We start from the raw sequence: 24,278 nt of genomic DNA, 5'->3' as shown, positions 1-24,278 counted from the left end.
TAACTTTTTAAAACCTTGATATAGTTTGAAACTGGTGGTCAGCTCAAGCCTAGAGGAAATACACATAGAAACAGGTTGATGAGCGAAATTGGATGATTTTCCGCTGGACTGGACCTAACAGATAACTGGATGATCTTACATAATTTTTTTTTTTTTTAGTCACTGAACACAACTTGCCTACATGCTAACAGGTCATGTTAAAAACACTCTTCTGTCTGGATGTTGTTACTGAGGGGAAAAGACTCAAAGAATACTAAAAGCACTAAAAGTACTTCAGTATAAGTGAGGGGTTTCATAAATGAGGTGAATAGAAAGAAAGGAATACACACAGGGGCTGTTCTTTTTGTAATGCTAACTGCTCTAAACCTCAGAGTTAGGGTAAGGGTCTAAATTCTCCACTGGGATAAAGGTTAACGTTTACAGTTACTAATGCTAACCACATTAATAATAAATAAAACATGCAAAGATGGTTTAAAATATCAAGTCTGTAATTATTTTGTCTTGGTTTCAAAACAGTAAAACCCCATTTCACTGGGATTGCTCACAGGCAGCATAATGCTGCTTCTGCTCCCAGTATAAATAATAAATTAACACTCATAGCAGGAAAACTCTGAGAAATACTTTCAATACTGCTCTCTTTTCATCTGATATTGTAGTTCATAAAAACAAAATTGGACTGTAGGAATGGACAGAAATTGGTATCTGTAGATCAAAGCTTTAAAAAAATAAAAAATTTTATATTTTATTTCAGGATTGTAATTAATGAATGAAGAATATTCGAAGTTAGCTATTTTCAGTATGAAGTGAGACATCTAGAAATGGCAAAAGGTGTAAAGAACTATTTAGAAGGAACCGTATTTTCTATTTTCTTTGTCATCTGTTCATATAGCTAGTTTTAGACAAAACGAGACTTTGAGCTGATAATATAACAGCAAAGGTAACAATACAACAAAGTTCATCTGTTTTCCCATTCTGCGCTTGCTAAATACACTATCGCTTGAAAGTTAATTAAAATTAATTTAATTAACTTAACACGTTAATTAAAAGCACCATATTTGTAAATTAAAATAACATTAAAATAATCAGAAATACAGTCTAGACAATGCCAATGTGATATTCTGTCTATAATGGAGTACAGTCACCAGATCTCAACCCTGTTCAGCGTTTGTGGGAGCAGCTTGATTGTATGGTGCGTAATAAATGCCCATCAAGCCAATCCAACTTGTTGGAGGTGCTTCAGGAAGCATGGAATGGGATTTCCTCAGATTACAAAGTTTGAGGGAAACATTTTTTATTTCAAATACAAATAATTATTTTTAATCTTGTAAATATCTTCACTACATTTTTGTTCATTTTGCAACTAATTTTTTTGATAAAACATGACATTCATTTTGGTGATCCTAAACTTCTTAGAAGTAATGTAACTCTAATGGGACATGCTGAGTTTGTGAATTTTTGCAGCCTTCAGGTTAAGATAAAGGTGTAACTTCTCTTCTGGGAATACATAAAGAGACTGGTGTTTACAGTTACTAATGCTAAACTTGCTAAATGCTAATAAAAGATGTAAAGACTTAAAACGTCAGTTCTGTAATCACATGGCCTTATATTTGCAATAATTTGAAAACCCTATTTTACGCTGACCAACTTCTTTCTCTCACACACAGGGTGACGACACCTCTTATTAAAAAAATAATGACAGTAAGACTAGACAAACAATTTTAAATGCTGAGAATTACAGCTCTTAGAGAGAAATCAGAATCTGCCAAAAAAGTAATCTGCAGGTCAAAGTTTCACAAAACTCGGAATTCCGGGCACAAAGCTCTGATCGGTGCAACCTTTATGTACTAACCACTCAAACTTGTGTGTGGAAGAAAACACGATTAGACCATTTTATTGGGTATCCTCTACTGAAGCCTCAGTCTCTCTCTCGCCAAGAGGGGTGTCTGCTGAATGGGACGATGTGAGAGGAATGCATGCAGAGCATGCCTATATTTAACCCTCTAAACATGGGATTTGGTATCTGCCAAAAATATCCAATGACATTTCTTTAGTTAAAAGCCACGCAGGTTTTGTTTTTGTAAGACCAAGAAGAGTCGGAGCCTAACTTTAGTATTATAGTTACTTTTATAAATGGAAACGTATTTTCATGAAAGGAGCAATACTTTTTCATGAATGGAATACATCTAAACCTTATAGTTTTATTCTAAATGAAGTATAGCATGGCATATAAAATTATAAATGTTCACAGCACAAAATACAATTTCAAAAACATCTTCTGTTTGCCTTCAAGAAAACATTTAATCATAAGTTCATGCTTAAAGCAACTGAAGATATTTCAGATGAGTACCAACATACACCCTTATAGAGTTTATTTTTGGAATAAACTACCTCTGGATACTTTAAAGTGAGACTAAAATGTAAAAATCAATGTTGCCCAGGGATGAGGATGGCTAACAAGTCTAACCTACTGACTTGGTGTCAAATTATCAATAGCTGCAACCTCAGGAGAAGATATTGAGTTCTCTCACTCTGTCTGGAGTCGATCTCCTTTGCTTGTGAAAACGAAACTGGCAAAACTATTTTGAGATTGTGTAAATGATAGCTTTTTGAACTGATCGGAGATGGATATTCCAACAAAAACATTTTCATGGCAGAGAAAAGGGAACTTCCTTTCTTTTATACCTTTTTTTTTTTAAACGGGCAACAACAGAACACCTCTGCACGACTTTAACCATCTAACCCAACGTATTTCCGTGCAAAATACGTGTTGAAGTGGTGTCACTGCTCCTGTTGAGTGGCAAGGTTCCCGCTGTCACAGTGTGAATTAGCTGGCAATGCTTCCCTGCTAACCACTCACGGAGCCTATTACGACGGCTGAACACACACAGTGTCAACAGCTCCTATGTCGGCCCTGCTGTAAACTGGAACCCACTGAATCTCCAGGACTACGGCGGTCTCAAACATGCGGGTTACGACTCCTCACGCTCCTGTGCAGCAGTCATATGAGTGATCTCAACAAACAGAATGCTTTCCCATCAAGCCACATCAGCATCACATGGGCGGACCGCAATCATCTGATCAACCCCTCAAGCGCACACGTTAACACAGACATATTTTACTTTCTGATTTTTTTTCCCCTTCGAAGTTTGATCTGCCAAGCCAATCAAGCTAAATCAGGAAGAATGAAAAGGCATGTGAGAAAGACATGTGGAAATACTTTGCATACAAAAAAGTACAATATGATAGACCAGAACTGTAAAAAAAAAAAAAAAGTAAAACAGAGCACATATCCTTAACATTATTCAATTATCTGAACCTGTCGATGTTAGAACTAAGGTCAATCTCATCCACAGAGAATGATTTGCATGCTTGGTGGTAAACCCAAAAAACTCCCATTAGTTTTCATGTAATGCTTCAAGTTCCAGACCATTTCACCCCACAGAAAAAAAACATGCTCCTGAAATAATAAATAGTCTCATTTGTAGTTGTCAGACAACACAGCTTGTGATCAAATTGCCCTCCCATTCCCTACATCTCTCCCTTCGTAATGCATCTGCTGCACTGAAGTCCAGTTCGAAATTGCGTTCACATCTTTAGCTGCTCTGTGTTTCACAAGCTTTGCCACACTGAATACAGAAAATAGTGCACAGAAGCAGCATCCTAAATTGATCAACATGGACCATCATTGATTTTAGATCGGGGCCTTTGGCCATGCAGCCAGCGGATGCTACCGTTCACCGCTCATTATTGTAATTTCCTTAACCGTTGGGAATGCTGGATGACCGTATTGATTTTATTATGGCTGAATATGACTACGCTTATAATATTGTCGATGAATAGTTGCTACGAATGAGTGAATAAACAAGCATCACTTGTTGGATAATAAGTGCTACAAAGAAGAGTGTTTAACAAATCCAGCCACTTGGATTTCATTATGAAGGCGACAGCTGGAAAGCTCCAAAGTTAACAGAAAAGGATTCAGAGAGGGGTCACTGAAAACCAAAAAGCTGTAACAGAATTTCAGGAGTCCTAAAATGTTGTTGTCAAATGTGGAGGGGCCAAGGTATTGGAGGGGGTGGTTGAGATCGAGTCCTGGACACACACCCACCGGGCCGTTGATTTGGTGCACCTGGCTGGGACAGGGTTGGGCTCCTTCTTGCCTTCAAAACCACATTATTTCTTTATGGTCTGGATTCAGTTCCTCAGTGACTGTGGTTGTACATATTGACATGATAGCTTCACATTCAGTAGTCTATCTAGCTCCTGGGAAAAAAAAAATAGAATTGGTTGGAATCGCCTTAGCAACAAGGCGTTATTTAAAAATTAGCTTTTTGCAGCCGTCTGCTATTTTTGGCATTGAAACAACATCATTGTGGTTTCTCAATCACCTGACCACCTAACCACCTCCTCACCTTCCAAACTATGCATGCTCCATAAAACAGCAAGTGTAACCAGATATCTTTGTCTGGTACTTAAATAATTAGCTAACGCCCCGTGCAGCCCAGGCTATTCTTTGTGATGTGCTTATTGAGTACTCCGATATTGCAATAATGATACAATACTGATGAATTGCGTAACCCTAGTCAGTAACCCCAACAGTAAGGGTTCCAAAGTGTGTCCAGAACCTAACCACCACACCGTGACAGCACCAGTCCAAACCACTGACACAAGGCAAGATGGGTCCATGCTTTGATGCATTTACCAAATTCTGCCCAACTAAACGGTGTAGCTGAATATGATACTTATCTGACCAGACAATGTTTTTCCAGTCTGTTACAGTCCAATAAAGTTTGGTTTTCTCTAGTTGTAGCCCTTCTGCTTCTAGATTTGATATGTTGTTTAGAAATGTTACTCCACATGTCTAGATTGTAAACTGTGTTGAGCTACTCTTGCCTTTCTGTCATCTGGCACCAGTCAGTCCATTCTCACCTGACCTCTGACATCAACGAGGCTTTTCTGTCTACACAACCGCTGCTCACTGGATTTTCTTTCTTTTTATCTTGAAGATGTTATGTAAAGCTAAGAGATAGTTATGTGTAAAAATAAAAAGTCCCAGTAGATCATCAGTTTATACCCACCCATATCCAGCATCAATCACAAAGGCAGATTCAAAGTAACTTCAATCCCCTTTTTCCCCCCATTTCAATGCCCGGTTTGTGATATTTGCGCATTTTCAACGTCACAAAGCTTGAATTTATGAAGCAGACGCCATGTGATAAGCTGATTGGCTATTTGTGGCAACAAATAAATGAACAGGGTTACCAAATAAAATGTGCGTTTAGTGCATATTACAATAAACAAATTCATTCATAAGGTGATCATTGCCCAATTGTTGTTGATTTTTTTTCCCCACGTTGTTCAAAACAAACAGTTGTGCTTGTCCGAGCTCCATAATTAATGTCAGCAAAACTTGTTTGATCGTGAGGGAAAATTGCAGGCTCACGTCCTGCTGCCTCATAAATAAGTTATGGACACAGAGGGAAAAGCTTCGTGGCATAGTTAGGAGAGTAATTACATTTGTGACAGTAAAAGGAAGACAATGAGAGAGGCAGGAAGTCACTTACAGATGGGGCACAATAACATTGAGTCAGATGAACGTAACTGATCAAAAATGTCACTCAAGAAAAGGCTGGAAGCAGATGTGATCTTAACATCCAGACTCACAAACAATGGGGTTAATATAAATTGATGTTTTTTTTGCAGCATGACAAGGCAGGTGTATAACAGCCTAAGCCAGTAAGACAAAGCCATCCTTGCTTTTGGCTCTGTGCACCGCTGTTGTAGCTTTTCCAGGAACACATTATCTGGCTGCATAGAGCATCATCATGTTTTCTAACCACATTTTGTTCATAACACTTTGGCTCCGAGCATACCCTTTTGCACTATGTGATTGCACTGAATTCCCTCAAAGAAATCACCTTAGTGCCTATGAAGCCACATAAATATTAATGCAAGCTGCCCGTCATTATGCCGGCCTGAAATCAAACAAGCCTTAGTCTTTACAGACACAATGCTTTCTTCCGTGAACTGGCAGGGTGCAGTCAAAACACATTAACTGTAGATCTGCCCACAACTGGTGGTTTTAATTTCCTGCACCATTTGTAACAAATATATTTTATTGCCTGAGATAGAAACATCTTGTTTGTGAGCAAAGTCATCTGCTTTCGTAAAAGAAAGCTGGTAATTAAAGCTGATATGGACAGAGAAGTTGGTTCAGAAGCACCGTATTAATTATTAACATGACACAGTCTGAGTGTAAAAGGTCAGCAAGTACATGTTCTACTAACATAAGACCACTCACATTGTTGGACATCTGCCTCTGTTTCATGCATAATTTTCTTTAGTTACACATTACAGCAGTGTTCTTCATCAGAAAACCCTTTCTTACCAACACTCAGAGACTAATTTACACAAATAATAGCACACACCCAGAGGGTTGACAGTTGTTTCATGGCATCTGTTACTTATCAGTGACTAAACCCCTTAATGTAAAATGTCTGATTCGATTTAATACCCATTTTGCAACTAATTATGTAACTACATTTGATGTAGTTTTGCTAAAAACATTATTAACATTTTTTTTTCAATTTTCCTTCGCCACTTAATCTTATTCAGGGTTGAAGGGGAGTTAACCACATTATTAGAAAAAAACAACAACAAACTGAATGTGAAAATTGGTAGAAACAAAGATAAAGAGAGTTCAGCTGCATGCTAAGAAAAATGTTGTTGCCAATGAAAGCAAATTTCTGTTGCACTTGACTATTTTACAGCACCAAACTGGATTACGCCATTTGGTCGCCAAAGTGGAAAAAAAAAAAAAAAAAAAAAAAAAAGAGCATTTATGAGTCTACTTGTAGTCTAGCTTTCGTGGAGCCAAAACCTGCAGTCTGACTTCATATAAACGTCAGCAGATTAAAAATTTGCTGTTCATGAACATGACGAGTATGAAGAAGATGGGGGTGGGGGGGGGGGGGGGGGGGGGGACGACAACCAGTCAAGGTGTAAATTGTGTCCATTTAATGCGTCAATTGTTGGCGAGGTGAGGCGGATGTGTCTAGTTTTGCTGGACATTTCAAACGGGCTCAAAGTCAGTAGCAACGTCTAATTTCATTAACAGCTACCTTTGAGCAAATATGGCAGTGTACTGTAATCAGTGTTCAAAAAACACTTGTTTTTTTTAACTAGTGTTAATTTGACCATTTCATTTCACACACCCCTCTCCCCTTATTTAAGCCATAAATGCAGTTAGGTAGCATGGCTTATTGCCTAAAAACAGTTTAGACTGTTGTAACAAACATTTGGTTTAGTAGCTGCTCAAACATTTCATCAACCTATGTGAATTTGAAGCTATAGTTGGTAATCCTATTCAGAAACATTTTTTTGTTATACTGAGTGAAATGGTCTTTCCATCCTAACAGTAGTAAATATATTATGCTTTCAGAAAATGGAGGTTAAAAATTTAGATCTCTGTGAAAGCTGCAGGCCTGTAAAAACTCTGACCAATGATTTGTCACCCCTCTCTGTCCATCAAGTTCCAGGGTTATCGCCTTATCTATTGGTTGTTCCACATACAAATCATTCTGATGCGCTGACATAACCCCAATGTACGTTCCTTGTTAGTTTCCGCTTGCTGGCTGCACATGCACACTTCTAGTGTTTACATATCCAGTTAGCTTAGCAGTTAGCTTTGGTGTTGCCATTCATTGTGGCTCCTCTGCTCACGTTGTACACTTTCAACATGGCTGAGAGTCGCAAGAAGCAAACCACGTACAAGTTTATGAGAAGAGGAGGAAGGCCTCAGTAGAAATAAAGAAGACCAGAATGGATATGGGAGATTTTTTTCACACAATCCCCCTGATGAGCGGAAGAGCTGGTAAGATGGTCTTGCACATGTGCAGTTAGTCTAAAAGGGACTTCCGGAAATGTGGCTTACTCTACCTTTAAGTTAGGTTAGTGGTGGCAAAATGCTGTGTTTGGCGGACTTTCTTTGTCGTATGACGTAATTGGGAATTCCTCCTTTGTAATGCGATTTGTGTGTCTGCCTGGACCAGGGGCATTCTTGTTGATCAGACATAGAATAGAATAGATTCATAATTAATTATTATTATTATTTTTTTTAGCAGTAGTAAGCTTTTTAACATCTGATCCTCCAATGAATTGCCATTGTTTAGACGGCCGAACAAAAGAAGAATATTGTAGCAGCCCAAGGGCTGATCTAAACAGACTCATGTAAATAGTCCAGAAATTAGTTTGTTCCTGTTGTTCCCATCATGCATCTTCCTGGTGAAGTTGGTCTTTGACAAGGGGGACAGTTTACCTGAATGATAGTCCCTTGTCTGTATGTGTTTGCAAAAATGAAAACTGAATCAAAACATCATTGGAGTGCAAGGTGAGAAGAATATTGATTATCATGCAAGCATACCTCTAAATCTTGCTACAGTATGCTAAATCTAAGGTTTCACTATATTATAAAAAACACTTTACTAATACTACCATACAAATACATACATATGGTCTACAATATTTTTTATTAGCAATCCTGTGCCATTGTGCATGCTGTGCCGTATTAGTGTTAAGTAGAGGTGTGGAAGAGTATATACCAATATTGTGCATGTCATTGCATCAACTGGCAAAAAACAAATTGGGTCTGCGTGGGTCTCTACACCTTGCTTGATGTTTCCTGCATTTTGAGTGTTCACCCTTGCAAACCTCAGTCTCATCACAATAACTCTAAACATAGCCAGTTTATCTTACTTTTACACAAAAAGCAATCTCCAGTAATATTAGCTGTCTGTAACTCTATCAAGTTTTGTCATAATGTATAAAATATCAGACCATATTTTGCTAAAGTAAATGTTTAACAAAAGCTTTTTGAATCTTAGCTTTTATTAATTTTTACATAAGGCAAATCTGTATTACTCTGCTAAGGTTTTTATATATATGTATCCTGCAACTGCTGTGCAACACAAGTTGGTAAATACTGATCAGAGATTGGAGATTGATGCGTTGGTGCATTTAATAACCTGTAAATATTTGTTTTCTATCACAATTATTAGTCTGATACCAAGAAGTTGTTTTGGTCGAGTAATTAACCATTTTTCTTTAATTTCTGCATTTAGTGGTGTTGATTAAAAAAAAAAAGTGTCCCAAAAATATTAGGCAAATTTCTGGGCCCAAGGGTTGGTCTTGGAAGATCTGGTGTTGGACTTGGTCTTGGAAGAACCAGCCTCGACTCATCATGTCCTGGGCGAAAGGCAGGTCATCACAGGGCCAACACAGAGATGCACAAGATCTACAACCATCCACAAAGACACTCACACCTAAGGGCAATTTAGAGTCGCCAGGGAAAGCATTTGTCAGATTAAAAGTTCCTTTTGAAAATGACAACCTTTGAGCAGGTTTTTAGCATACTGTTATTAAGCCCACAATTCTTCATTAAATTTTTTTCCCTCAATGTTCTTGTGTATTATTACAATCTTAAATGTTTTTATTTTCGTTGTGAGCAGAGAAATTATCATAATTAACAGAAATAAAGGCCTGAGAGCATCAGTGTGTAATTAATCTGTGTAATTTGTTTCATTTAGTTAATTAAATTCTTAAAATAAATGAACTCTTAATTAATAGAGTTAATTAATAATTTCCTTGAATATGCCTTTATAACAACTAAAGGCTTTAGAGTGATCAGAGGAAAACAGTTTGGATATTCAGTGTATGATTTCTTCTGACCACACTTCTTGATATATGTTCACAAAAGGCAGCTGTAGGTTAAAATTGCTGTGGAAAATGGCACACTTCACAGTGCATGCTTTCAGTAAAGAACCCCTTAACTTTCACATATCATGAAGCCGACAGGCTAGAAAAATACGGAAGGTGTTTCTGCATCCGCAATAAAACTGAAACTGCCGGTCGATGAGTGAAAGCATTTGCAGAGAAATTCCACAGATTGTTGAGAATCATCATTGTCCAGATTTGTTACCTAATTTGTTTGTATTACGATGGCAAATCCAAGAAAGCAGCCGGTAATAACCTATGTGATGAGTGCTCAGAGGGTATAAAAACAAGAATTTACTCCAGCTTGAATCATGGGAACATTAAGCTGAGCTGAGCTACACATTCTATGAATCTATCCATTAATGGCAAGTTACCACTTTTTTATTTTACAAAACGATTAAAAGTTTGCAAAATAGTTTTTTTCTCCCCACATCCAAGCTCTTGTCACGGAGCAGCTCCCTTTCACAGAAAAAATGGGAACAAATGAACTAGAAAATAGCTTGCTGTTCCCACACCGGAACGCAAGCTCCTATAAACTATTTCCATAAATTCATCTGTGCCTTCCAGGCAGCAAATGTGTGTTCGTTAACGTGCAAATTCATAAGCGCAAGAGCCCTTTAGTTGATTAAAACAGTTTTAAAAACCAGCTGTACAGCACCCTGAATAAGAGGGAGGTTTCAAAATGAAAAAAAAAAAGAAATAAAATTCAAGACAGATATTACCTTTAAAGTCTGACCAATGATCTTAATAATCCGTGCCTGGATTAAGAAAGCACAGATACTCTGAAAGAGGAAGCTAATCTCAAATCATTTCACACTCTCATTGTTGAAGTGGCACTTCTTTCTCCTCACTGCTGCTCGTGTCCTCGACTTCCTTCCTTCAGGCTAAAAGAGGACACAGGCAACAACATCTGCTCCAAGCAAGCTCTTTTCTCTGGCCACACACACACACACACTCACACAGCATGACCTCCTCACCACCACACATGCACACTCGGCGACCTCCTATCTGAGGCACAACACAAACTGTGCCAAACGCAAACAGCACAGTGCCAATAAAAACTGAAGGAAGTCCGCTGAGGTCACATGTTAGTCTTCCAGGGTCACTGGGTAAAACTCCATTCCCCCTTTCAGGTCACCATTAAATAACAGCTCTGTCATCACAGCAGACAGAGGAGGACTGCGCTGTGTGACATCCATGTCTAAAGCACAAATGAAGCAGTGTTTAACATGCGCATCCCTAGGACAAATGGGGAACCACGCGCTGATTGAGAAATGCAGGGTGGGGTGGTGATGAGGGGTGGTGGGATCAAGAGGGCCAAGAACTATTTCTTATGTCCTACTTTGTGACATTAAGTTGCCAACTCGACGTTGCCACATGGCTGCTGGTATTCTATTGCGCCACTATGACTTGTACTAATTTCTTGGTAAATCAAATGAAACGCCCTGAAAAGTTCACATCATCTCAGCATTAGATTAGAACATGAAGAACTGCCATTTTAATATCCCCCCTCTAAGGCATTGTGGTCTTTCCAGCAATCATAAGCTTGAGAAACAACTGCTACAAAACGTTGAGGGGTCTAACAAAATCTCATGGAAGGAGATCTCGCACTAAACACCAAGACCCCTGACCATACCCCATTGTTGTGTTACAGAGACTACACATGCTTCAGGACTACCACAATTAATCTCATCCGAATGTCCTGCCCTCTGTGTTCAGAACAGAAACTGGCTTCTCCAACTGGAAAAAGGTTTTGTGTAAAAAGTTAGCTTTAAAGGCCTCTGTATATTAAAGCACCACCAAAATTGATTACTGTAACATGTAATCTTGGAATGCCAAGAGTAGAAGCCCTGATAATTCAGTCGGACAACAGGATTGTGTGTTCAATGTTTTTATTAAAAAGCAAAGTCCTGGAGCCGGGTGCGGTGTAAATTAGGGGTAAGATGAATAGACGTCAATGTGATTACATGCTTACTATGCCAGCTGGTAAGTGTAGAGTTGATCAAAATGGCAGGGAATGCATGCGTTCTATTCAGTGGTTGATACAATGACTTGTGAACTCCAACAACATTTCTCCAAGCCCAACTGCAGAATCAGGAAGGAAATCCAAGCACTTCACTGTCAAAGCATCATGTTTTTTTACAAGAAGAGACACTTTTTTTTCCTTCGCTAAGACTTTTGATTCAATTGTTGATGACTTAGCCAATGAGCCATTTCAGACCAAGAGAGGTTTGAGGAGGAAATAAATAAGTGGGAAAGAAAAGGCTTACTACACTTTAACAACTTCAACAATTCAAGAAGTGGTTTCATGAGTTGTTTATGCGCCGAAAAAAACCTATCGGGATATCAGTGAGCAATGCTTAATGTGAGCGCAGCCTTTCAGCCCCAGCTTAGATGTCCATGAGAGATGAGCGTTTGAGTCATCTTGAGGAGTTGAGCATTGCTTGTCCCAACAAGCAAAAGCATTAGACATAAATGAATTTGTAAGATTGTTCAGTTCCTGTCACCAAAGCCGAAGAATAATGCTGTTTCAGAACAGCAAAATGTACAGTAGTCACTCAGATGGAACTTTGTGTATGTTTGTGAAAGACAGATACGTTTTAACGGACAGTATCTGTGAATAGCTTGTCCAGTCTTCTGCCTGAACCACACGTGATCTCTCATGGCAATAATTGAATTAAGTCAACTGTACAACAAGGTCATGTTTGATTTTTCCCCTCTTGTGGAGCAAATCTGCCTCTGACACTTTAAGACAACCAGACCCACCAAACTGTCATCCTAAACTATCAGGAAACAAAAGGATGGCACACAGCCAGGGCTTTTCCGGGTCTTGTAGTTGTTTTGAAGTGACCCAAAGTAGCACTGAAGTTGTTCAGCAGAGAAATCAGGGGTAAAATTAAGGGTCTCGTAATAAGTGTAACATCAGCAGAGGTGAACATTTTCGATGTGGGTTGCTTTAAACAGCAAACATTTTGCTAAAACAGCCTCCATCTGCTCTCAGGATTTATATACTAAGGTAAAGTAACAATGACACCCTGTTATATCTGCATTTGAAACTCTTGGACCTGTGATTTAGAGATCAGTTTTAAAAATGGAAAGAATGTTTCTTAATTGCACTTTTCCACAGCATGAAATTAAGCAGTTTTAACGTAAAAACCACTAAACTTGTGACCTTTTCAGAGATTTATTGCCAAGGCTGGACGGATCACTCTGGCAACGTAGACAAAAATTCAACATGGATTTATTTACCGTGATTAAAGGTCTGCCTTGTTCACTCCCTATTGGCCCATGCTTATGTTGTTACAAATCAGTGCAAATAGGCCCTTTAAATTTAAGGAATTGCTCTTTGTATAGAGAATAAAGCAAAGCTTTGTTCCTGATCTCCACCATTGTGAAGATTTATGTCAGCGTGAAGTTGGGAGTTGACCAAATAAGGGAGAAACACAGGTTATTGGATATAACCGGTTCTTTGCATGCAGAGGTTTTTGAGTTAATAAAAGTAGAAAAACTAGTTTTATTGTTATTATTAATGCGGGAAATCTTTTGGAGGAGATGGGTGTGAAACAAATTTAAACCAGCTTTGCAACATTACAAGCCAACCTAACTCAACTAAATGCTCCATTCAGTGGTCAGTGATCGAAAATTCAAACAGTGATCCACAGGTCAAATGCTAAAAGATTTCACATCTTTTCTTCTTCATCTTGTATCAAAAAAATAAATAAAAAAGTGTCAGTCTGCAAAGGCATTTTTGACGCATCCCTGCTTTGAGTAAAGTAAAAAAAAATCAGATGGAAAATGTTGAAATTTAAATTTAATTTCCCAAGAAATAATCCTATTGAAATACAGAACCTCTTTTACAAGAGAGCCCTGGCCAAGACAGCAGACTGACCTAACCTTTAGGGCAATGGTGTCCAAATATTTCACCATGCAGGCCGAAATTGTGAAGTTTGTGCTTTGGATACTTCTGGGTTAGAGGCATATGCTTTGATGTATATAGTATTTCAAAACAAAAAAGTTACACAAATGATTTCATATAATGTTAGTCTTCAGAACAGAAGCTGAACAAAAAATGTATCAGTCCTTTCGCTGGACAAACCCAAGGTCAGTAAGCAAATTCCTTGAAGAGAACTATATGACTGTGATACACAGGCGCCCTGTCCACGGTGTTACCACCCTTCTCACCCACTGACAGCTTGTGGGGTCACCCCTCATGACCCCACAAGGGATAGACGTGTTAGAAAATAGATGGATGGATGGATAACTATATGACCCTTGCTGAACACAGTTCAGACCTGTCTCATACTTAAGGTTTGTATACTTTTAATATTTCCTGCCTGGAAAACATACACTTCTCTAAAGAGAAATCCAAGAAAATTCTTCCTGGAAGTCCTGATTTAAACCTGTATAAAACTTCTGTCCTGTAGCTCCGCTCCTGCTTTTCTTTTAACATGCCTCTCTTGGTCACGTTATTTCACCCTACCATTATCACACTTCATTCCTTGTGTAACATTAACTGGTAACGGTGCAAAAACAACTTAGCTGTGGTTCTTGCTTGTTAATTCTCATGTATCTGGTGTCCAAGGCTTACAGCTCTTGGGACGCATCATTGATCTCAGTGTTTTGATTACAGCCACACCATAAATGCTAAAACACATGTTCTGCTAGTGGATGGTTAAAATAAACAGTATATGGCAATGTTGATGTTACTTATTCAACACTGGTTGAATTAGTTACATTCACTCATCATTGGCAACTATTCTAATGCCAAGGGCCTAGTTTGAAAGACAGAACCTTAAGTGCAGAAGTTTGAAGAATTGGAGATTTTCTCTAATCCACACACTGACTGGTGCTTTATATGTGACAAAGCAGGTAGTGGCCTGGAGTTCTTTGGGTTTGTTCAGATTGACAGGGAGAAGGAGCTTTTGTGAGGTTGCTCATAAAAGTTTTTATCTCGTTTGTGGTTGAAAGCAAATAGCATTTTTGAGGAAGTGAGGAACACCTCTTGATAGTGAAGAAAAAGCCTGTGAAATGACTGGTGAGACTGATCAGAGATTTCTGGCTGATTTCCAATCTCCAGTTTTTGAGAATCTATGACAATCTGACTCCAATTTTAGCCAAGTCCGATCTCTCTTTAAAAGCTATGACATAAGAGAATTTAAATCCTCCTTCGCTAATTTGGTAAAGGTGGATACAAATTGGCATCTAGTGGCAGACAGTTTCTCTTTGTGGCTGTAAAAAGGGTACAAAACAATAAATTGGGCAAAGGAAAGAAATGATCACCACTGGCCTGTCGAGCTATTATGTGTAGCACCACCAAATAACTACTGACATGCCTCAGTGATAAACATCATTTTCTTTTAAACAGACCTTTTGTACTTCCTCTGACTCCGTTTCTAAAGACATTACTAATGCTGAAAGAAGCTGGCTGAGTCTTCCTCATTCTGTACCAACCTCCCCACCGAGGAATGTTGTCAGCACAACCCTTTAGAGCTTGAGTATGGTATATTGGAAAAAGATTGCCTATTTGATTTTCTGGTCAAGTTAAGAAGCAGCGAATTCCAATTGCCAGCTAGTGTCTGTATACAAAATCAGAAAAGCCAAAAAAAAAGTCAGCCAGTCTGTCAAGAACTTAGAGCAGCAGAGGTTATAAATGAGTATGAAACAGCATAATGTTTTTTTTATTATTATTATTGAGTTTTACCTTTGTCTTGAGAAACCAGACATAAAAGCTTTAGAACCAACATGACCTGCTGACACCAGAGCTTTTAACCTTGTGGACAAAACAATTTACATAGTAAGCCATCTCCTGCATCCTAATACTTGCTTTCTGCCTCTCTGGTTAGTCAGCAACTTTAATACATCCGGGAGACAATGGACTTGCATTATTGGAGCAGCATCTCATCTCAATGTTAACGCAGGAACTATTAAGCCTAATATGCGCCTTCCCTTATGGCAACCTCCCAAATCCCCACTTACAACTCTAAGAACAGCTAGCAATTGTTTATAGTGAGCTTGTTTGTCTCATATCTCCAAGCAAATCTCTTCTGGGATTAGGCAAAAAGAAACAATTACTAGAAAATATCACATTCACAAGAGGTTTGATAGTTATTCAGTCTTCTTTTTAGGTTCAGGTCCCTTACGGTGTTTAAAAATATGTTTGAACCCTGTTTGGCACTTATCAAAAGAGCTTTTGAAATAATCTTTGCAACAGCTATGCTGATCGTCATATGAGCATGTGGGTGTGCGCGTGGTTTGACCAGCAGACACAAGAGTCTCTCTTTCTCCCAAGCGCACATGTATAAACACAATACGCGCAAGCACGCTTAGCAGAATTTATTTATTTTTTTTCCTCGGGGATTAAAATGACTTAGTGGCTTAAAATGACAGTTAATGAGAAGACAGATGATCTGTAGGGAAGTGAGTGACAAAGAAAAAACAAATCCCCTCCAGCCTTATCCAAAATGACGGTGCGGCTCAGGGGATTGATAAAAAGTGACAATCCAGGAGGAAAGGAGGAAACAAATTATTAGGAAGTGAGTGTAATTACGTGGAGGCAGGGATGGCCCCGCTAGAGTCCAGTGAATTATATGTTAGGATTCCACCTCTCTCCAATCTACCCAGATGTTACTCTCTCTCAGTTTGAATGCCCGCGGAACAAGCGGGCTTCGTCATGTATGCCATTCTGTTGACACATGAACCTCGCTGATCTTGATTTAGAACCAGTGTATGAATGACAACAGAGTCAGCGAGGGGAGCTAAAAGCGTCTGCGGGTGGTCCTCTGTAGCCATTCCAGCAGCTAATGTCACGCACAATCAACCCAGTTGGTTAAACGGGAGTTTTTTGGGGACAATTATGCCGCTTTTCCTTTGCCATTTTGACCCATGCACGAATCAGATTGCCACTCCCCAGCTCCACTCTATTCTACCCCCCAGATGGTTTTCCACAGACCCGGTGGAGTCAGAAGGTGGTGAACGCCTCCCGGGGCTTGCTTTAGCCCCACCTACAGCCATCAGTGTTGTGTGCTCTGCTGCTGTTAAGCGTTACTTTGTGACATGAAACGGTAAAGAATAGAAAAGAAATCATTATAAATAAAACCATGGATAAAAATTACAAATAATGATTGTATTATTGTATGTGCAAGAATGTCTGGAATGTTTTTTAAGGGTAAAATAATCCACAGATCACAGATCAGCCTGAACTAATAATAGAATATGGCCCAGCTTCGCTCTGCCTGCACAGGTAAGGGTGGGGTGGGTGACAGAAGCGGAGAGGGGAGACAAGACTATCAGATCTGCTACAAAGTTTGCCTTGCGGAGTTAAGATTTAGGACTTTATGAGGACGTTTTTGCCTCAGCCATGGCGAGAACTTTAAAGTGCAAAAGCCGCAGACTTTTGACCTCAGTGAAAGTATTGTTTTAGGTCGGATAATCGCACTGCGCTGATTTGGTGGAGTGTTCTTTGGGTTAGATCCAGAGAGGAATGGCCCTGCAGAAGCACCTGTCTGCCGGACAACGAGCAGCTCCTCTGTCACCTCTGTGGCAGGGGCAGCTCTTCTGCCTCCCCCCTCCTTCCGAACACGGTGGTGTTTGATGAGGGGCCGTGAACAACTTTTTGGACAAAAAACACTCTTTGTAGACAAACCTTAACAGCTTTCAGTGTATGTAAAATGAGTGAAAGCATTGCTGAATCACAGAGAAGATCTAGTTTCCTTCAGGCGTGGTTCGTGGTTTTGTAAATAGTAAAATTATATTTCAGTTTGACCCACTCCATTCATGATGGTCCTTAATTATATTGTTGTCGCTCTACAGTTCAACTTTCCCCCACACTTCATCAGAGAAATCCTTCTTGTTCATCCTCACCCTTGTCCAATCAGTGACTAGCAGTCTGGTCACATCACATTTCAGCCCTACTTAGCTCTGGCCCTACTGACTATTAAAGGAGGGGGAAAAAAAGGCAGCCTAATAGGATAAAATCGAAATGCTTGCAATGCAAGCAGAGCTGAGTAGAGCGGGCCAAGCGAACCCCATGGAAAAGTGGCATGAGGTACCGGGTTAGACCTGGATTTACCTTTAGCAATTCCTTTATTCTTTTGTGACAGATATTTAACAAGGTGCTTGAAACATTCCACGAAGAGTTTACTCCAAAGAGACATGATAGCGTTACACAGCGGCTGCATATTTCTGGCCTTCACATCGATAATTAACCTCCTGTTCCATCGCATCATAAAGGTGCTCTAATGGACGGAACTCTGTTGACTGTGGAGATCATTGGAGGTTACTTTGATGGTCTCCACAGTGACATCATTGTTGTATTCAAGAAACCAGATTTAAGTGATTTTAACTTTGCTGTGCATTGTTCTGCTAGAAGTAGCCATCAGAAGATGGGTACGCCGTGGCCGTAAAGGAAAGGAAATTACACAAAGATAGGATGTGGCATTTACATAACATTTATACTTGGTGCTAGGAGGCCCACCACTACCCGCCTGAACTGCTGACACTAGACAGGATTGATCCATGCCTCCATGTCGCAGCAGGACATTTTTCCAATCTGTTATTGTCCAGTTTTAATAAGCTTGTGTGAATTGTAGCTTTAGTTTCCTGTTCTCAGCTAAAAGGAGTGGCACCCGATGTGGTCCTTTGCTGCTGCAGCCCATCTGTTTCAAGGTTCAATGTGTTGAACTGTTCCTATTTCTATTTCATCTCAAACCAGTCTGTCAGTTCACCTCTGACATCAACAATGCATTTTACCAAGTGGATATTTTCCCTTCTCAGTAAACCCAAAAGGTGGTTTTGTCGTTTTTGAAGACAACACAGACTAACAACCATGCCTCATTCAAAGTCCTAAATCCTCTTTCCTGAGTTGCAACCATTTAATAGGTCAATTGGCCATTTTTGTTCAAGAACCATTAAATAGGTACCTAACAAAGTGGCAAGTGAGTGTTTGAAGAGTTAAAATAAACACAAAGACTTGTTGAGAAGGTGTTGAGTCATTGCATCTGAGCATTGTACTCGAGCTGTAGTTTTGCAGAAAAGAAGGTCACACAGAGGAAAGGATACCAGGAGTCTCTCAAGTTGGTCACTTTAGTTCGTCCTCGTGATTCTGGGTATATTCAAAGGTAAACAGTTGGTTCACAAGCTGTCAGCTGAAAACAACCGCTTTCTGCGTAATCAAACAAAATAAATGGTGGGAATGCAGGATGTAAGCTAGTTAACGGACACTGTGACACAAAGTAGTGTACATTTGTAGGTAAAAAAGATTTCTGTTACGCAGAAGACGCCAAGAAGATCCAGTAAAGTTAAGCAGCATGGGGGCTGAGTGTATACGCCATCAAACTGTGAAAACGGCTATTGCTCCAGTTACATCCCAGTTTACAGAGAAACCCATAGTTGTTCCTAGTTTGGAGAACTCACTTAAATTACACCTTTTTTTCCTCATACACATGAGTGAGTGACCTTTCGATTACCGGCCCATTTCCCAAATCTAAATTGATGGAAACAGATCCATTCAATTACCATGCCCGGCAGGTCAGGAGGCATCCATCAGCACACAACTTAGACACAGAAACACACACACACAATCCATACGTGTTTGACTTATTTGTTCAAGTTTGCTGCCTACTGCCTAAACCTCACACACAAAGCTGCATACGGAGGCCCATGGAGACAGAAATGCGGCTGCCCACAATCATGACGCCAGATGATGATTGGGTGAACAAGACAAGTGCTGTCAGCTCCACTGTGAGTTGCTGACAAAACACAGAACAGTCCACCACCGGATACAGAGCCCCCTCCCAGACTGGCCCAGGCATTTTAGGGGACCTACCGTGTCTGGCTCATACAATAAAATGACACAACAGAGGACCAACAGGAGCAGAAACAGGAAAAGTATAGTTGCTCAGCATGATAAGGGTTGACTACTGCGGCACAGCAGTTAGTTTCCACTGGACTAATGTTGAAAATTAGTTGAAGTGTTAATAAAACCAGAAGGTCTTGTTAGCCACGTATTTATTGGATGTGTTGTGCCTTGCAAGGGTATTACACCCCAAGAACGTTTTTTACATTTTGTCATGTCAGAATCACAAACTTCGATGAATTTTGTTTGGATTTTAGTGAATACACAAACGCAGCCATGCATAATTGGGAAGTAGGAAAAAAAGGATTTGTGCTTTTCTAATTTAAAATACAATTACAAATCATTGGGCTGATTACACATGCATTGCATGCATATGTAGCTCGCTTTACTCTCACCACCCACAATTAAATTCAGCACTTCTAGTTATCTCTCAATTGTCACCTACATAATGAATCCAGCCTACAAGTGTGTGATTAAATCTCAGTATAAAAGCTCCTGTTCCATGTAGGTCTCAGCGGTGTGTTAGAGAACATTAGTGAACAAACTAGCATTGTGAGGATCAGGTTACAAGCAGACAGATCTAAGATTTTTTTTTTAAAGTTGTAAAAAAGCTAATGAAAATATTTGTCTGAAAGACCCCTGCTCAATTCATCATCAGAAAGGATATGGCACAGCTGCAACCACTATGTGGCTGTCCACCTAAACTGAAAGGTTAGACGGGGAGAGCGTTAATCAGAAGCAGGAAGAAAGTGTTGTGTTCAGATAAGAGCAGCACCTAACTTTTGGGCAAATATGTAAAACGCTGCACATTAATCTCAACAAACCATCCCCACGGTGGTGGCGACATCATGCTGGTGCTGCTCATCTTCCGCATGGACAGGTAAGCCAGTCATCTTTTATAGAAAGATGAATGGAGTAGAACGCAGGGCAATCCCGAAAGGAAAACTGTTGGAGGCTGTAATAAACTAGCCTCGTGAGACCATCCTGATCTCGCGAGCTTTCAAGGTTTCACTCGCAGATCAGTCTGGCTACTTTCCGTTAAAGAAAATTTGGAGCCGTTCACCAAACGAACGTCTAATCAGCGTTGGCTTTGAGGTGTGACGCAACGAGAAGCGCGACAGTTCAGTCTAAAGAACATGGCGGCTTCAGCCAATGAAACTAGCGTTAGCGTGGCTATCGAGCAAGTTTTATCGGAATTACAGAGTATTTCTTCACTGAAAGCAGAGCAAAACACTGCTCTGGAGGCTTTTCTCAGAGGAAAAGATGTTTTTGCTCTTCTCCCGACTGGTTTCGGCAAGAGCTTGTGGTTGTGTTTTTGTCGTCGCTGTTAGTACGTCATATGCTTCGTTGATCTGATTGGTTTATTTGGCCCGTCTATCACGAGCATAGGCCAATCAGCTAACCAGTATTTTCGCCCCTTCCCAAAATTACTTCAACGGAAGGTTTCCAGATGGATATGCGGAGCAAATCCATCTGCCGGAGTCAGGTTAATAATAAACTGGAGACAGGGATAAAGGTTCACCTAGAAGCTAAACGATGACCCTAAAACGTACAACCACTGCAGTGAAAGGTGGGTTAACAAAATACTCAGGCAACATCTAGCCGTAATAGGCGTTGTAATAAGTACGCCACGCCTGCGGGTGGTGCAGTAACACTGCAGCCGAAGCACGTCACACTGCGCATTGCGTGTGAAAGTGTTGACCCCCGGCCTGATCTTACCCAGTTCTTTCTTCTGGTGGCCCTTCTTGTTGTTCCCCGACCTGAGCAACTGTGTAGACTATAGAGCTCAGGACCGGAAGGTGTTGGTGTGAAATCCACATTAGATTGAAAGGCTTCCACAACACAACCGCAGCTACAGAGATCGCCATCGTTGTTGTTGGGTAGGGAGAGCATGTGTGTGAAGGGAAAGGCGAGGTCTACGTTGGCTCACATGCCAGTAAACATGCCAGTGTGTAGCTGCTTATGCGGATATGGGGTATCAAGACGGAGCCACCACGGAGGGGTAGTTTCAGACTTATCAACTCTGGGAGCAGGTTTCAAGTGTAGTCGGTTTTGCAGCCGCTTTGTCTGGATGGAATCCCCTATCCGACCAAGAAGACTGTCAGATACAGCCAAACCCGGCTTCATCCTGACAGGGCCTCAGAGGGTTGTATGTGTGCAACACCTCTGAATTTTATTTGTTAGACATTTTCAAAACAATGTATAATTTTCCTTCTACATCACAACAGTGGACTACTTTGTATTGGGTTATCACTTAAAATCCCAATAAAATACATCAGACTTTATTTATGTGGCATATTGGTCAAATGAAATCAAACCACAACAGATATACAAGCTAGCTTGAGTTTTTACGGGAAATTGCCATAGTAGCAAAGTGAAACTGACATCTCCCTGGCACTGTTAGGAAACAAGGCATGTATTTATTTTCCAGAGCAAAAAGTAGATCAGAGTATGTCCAAGAAATGCCCTGGGTGTGCTGTGTGTACAGACACAGTACAATAATGCACTTGTCAACAAAGAGTTAGTCCACAACACAGAGAACTTCAAGGTAGAAACAATAGGTAAGGACCAAAGGGGGGGAAAACAGCTTTGTCTGGTTTGGCTTCTACCTGCTGGGATCAAACGCGGTTAACAAGAACGGAGTTAAATTAATGGGAGTGACATTGTTCTGTGCGGTGACAGGAAAAGACACACAGACACGGGACTACGTGCAGTTCGGGGAGGATGCAGGCGACGGCCGGAGCGTATTTGAAGATGCTCAGCATCATAACTCCCTGTTCTGCTGTTCTGAGTGGAAATTCCGGACAGCAGTACGTAATTGCCAAGGTTTTGATCAGCTCATGTGGGAGCGCAGCCATGTTGGAGCGGACTGCTCGCATCGCATCACAACACGGGCACAGCGACACCCCGCTTCTCCCCTGCCTCCTCTCCTCTCCTCTCATCCACAGTCTGCAAGCAGTCAGCATCCCTCATCAGCGCCGCGACGGCCGAACACGGCTGGCGCCAACATTTACCAGCAGAGAGACGTCCAGAAACACTCGTCTTTGCGCGCACAAACGGATCGATACGACATGATGGATCGTCAAAGGCGTTCGCGTAAACATGCCTCCCTGTTACACCTGTCGTGTCTTCCGTGCGCCCAAGACATGCAGCAAAACAACATGGTACACTAACGCCCAGAAATCCTCCTTTAAACCAGCTTCTGGTGTATGTGGCACTGATCACCCAAGGATGCCGCCCCTCTTCGCAATTAACCTTTAATTAGTTCAGGGGTGTCCAAGATGTTTACATGGCTCAAGAAGGCCACACACACACACACACACACACACACACACACACACACACACACACACACACACACACACACACACACACACATAGACCGCCAACATGTTTTGTGTTTTCATCCTTCCATCCACCTTCCTCCGCTATGTCATCCCAGCCTGTCCCAAGCCAATGATGCTGCCGCACACAAGCCGCCGAAAACAGGTCATCCACAGGACAAAAATACAGTAAAAAAAAAAAAAAAAGAACCAGGACTTACTCAGATGCGGATCCCTTTTCCTTCCCGCTGCAGACGTCTTCCAAACTAGGGATTTAATTAATTAATTAATTTATTATTTCTCGATTCAGAATGCCCAAAGAACCCTCTCTCTCTCTCTCTCTCTCTCTCTCTCTCCCTCTCTCTCACCACCTCCTCCTCCTTTATTTTTTTTCCTCCCTGTTATCGCCGAAGTGACGCGTCTTGCAGCTCGCGCGCGCAGCCTGACGTTACATTAACGAGAGCCCGACGGCTTCGTCTCGTGCGAAACAGGCGCGCGGTGGACTCGGGAGTCTCATGGGCGACAGGGCGTCGTCTGGAGCAGGTTGTGGCTTAGCTTCAGCCGAAAGGCAAAGGGAGCAAGAGAGAGAGAGAGAGAGAGAGAGAGAGAGAGAGAGGGGGAGAGAGAAGCAGAGTGCGAGTGGTATGTGAAGGGGAGCGCAGAGGGGGGAAAGGATACGCCTCCCTGCCGTGTGGAGATAAAGGGGACCCTGGCCGCGCACGTTGTTTTGAGGTCTGGTTCCTCCTCTCCTGACGAGGACTGCTGCTGGCTGCCATTCAGCCCTTATCACATGACGCAAGGGGTCGAGGCTGTGCGCTTGTGGGCCGCTTCATACCGTGCATCCAAACACTGGGATCAAATCAAGTGTTGCTTGCATGTGGAGAAAGCGCCATTCCTCCCTGTTTTCCTGTCCCACTTCCCCATCTAGTGGCGGAAAGGCTCAGTGCCAAGACTCCTTCTAACAGGGCTTCTTTCTGATTGAGACAAATAACGCCCCATGCTTCGTGAGTGTGGGATTTTGCAGCCTAGGGCTGAGATGTCGAGGTGAAACCTTCTCAAGCCTGTATCAGCTGTTTTCACAATGACGTCACAGCACCTGCCCTAAATAATTCCAGCTGGCTATAATTATTCTCACATCTGTATCATGACGTTCTCCAAAATATGTTGCACCTGCATCAAGCATACGGCAGGTGGCAGTAGAGATCCAAATAGATTTCGTACAGAGAGAAAATGTTGGAAAACGTATTTCAAGCGCGTCAATGGAAATGTTCTAAATCAATTTGATTCCATGTTCTAAATATTCAGCATTATAGCAGTACATTGGAAAATAA

General features: G+C 40.9%; 1 protein-coding gene across 2 annotated transcripts in view; it reads right to left on the bottom strand.

Annotated features, from left to right (window-relative positions):
- palm1b (paralemmin 1b) overlaps positions 1 to 23,724 on the bottom strand; it is a 39,330-nt gene extending 15,606 nt beyond the window's left edge. The window contains exons 1-2 of one of the 2 annotated variants that reach the window (XM_021323184.2): positions 23,316 to 23,724; positions 23,169 to 23,213 (exon numbers count right to left, since the gene is read on the bottom strand). The gene's annotated coding sequence lies outside the window, so the exon portion shown is untranslated. The other variant, XM_012875718.3, reaches the window with a different exon arrangement.
- Positions 23,725 to 24,278: the final 554 nt, after the last annotated feature.

Source organism: Fundulus heteroclitus, chromosome 19, assembly GCF_011125445.2.
Source record: "Fundulus heteroclitus isolate FHET01 chromosome 19, MU-UCD_Fhet_4.1, whole genome shotgun sequence".
In the NCBI taxonomy this organism is placed as follows: domain Eukaryota; kingdom Metazoa; phylum Chordata; class Actinopteri; order Cyprinodontiformes; family Fundulidae; genus Fundulus; species Fundulus heteroclitus.
The sequence above is the reverse complement of the archived record's forward strand: the minus strand, read 5'-3'. Positions and strand labels throughout refer to the sequence as shown.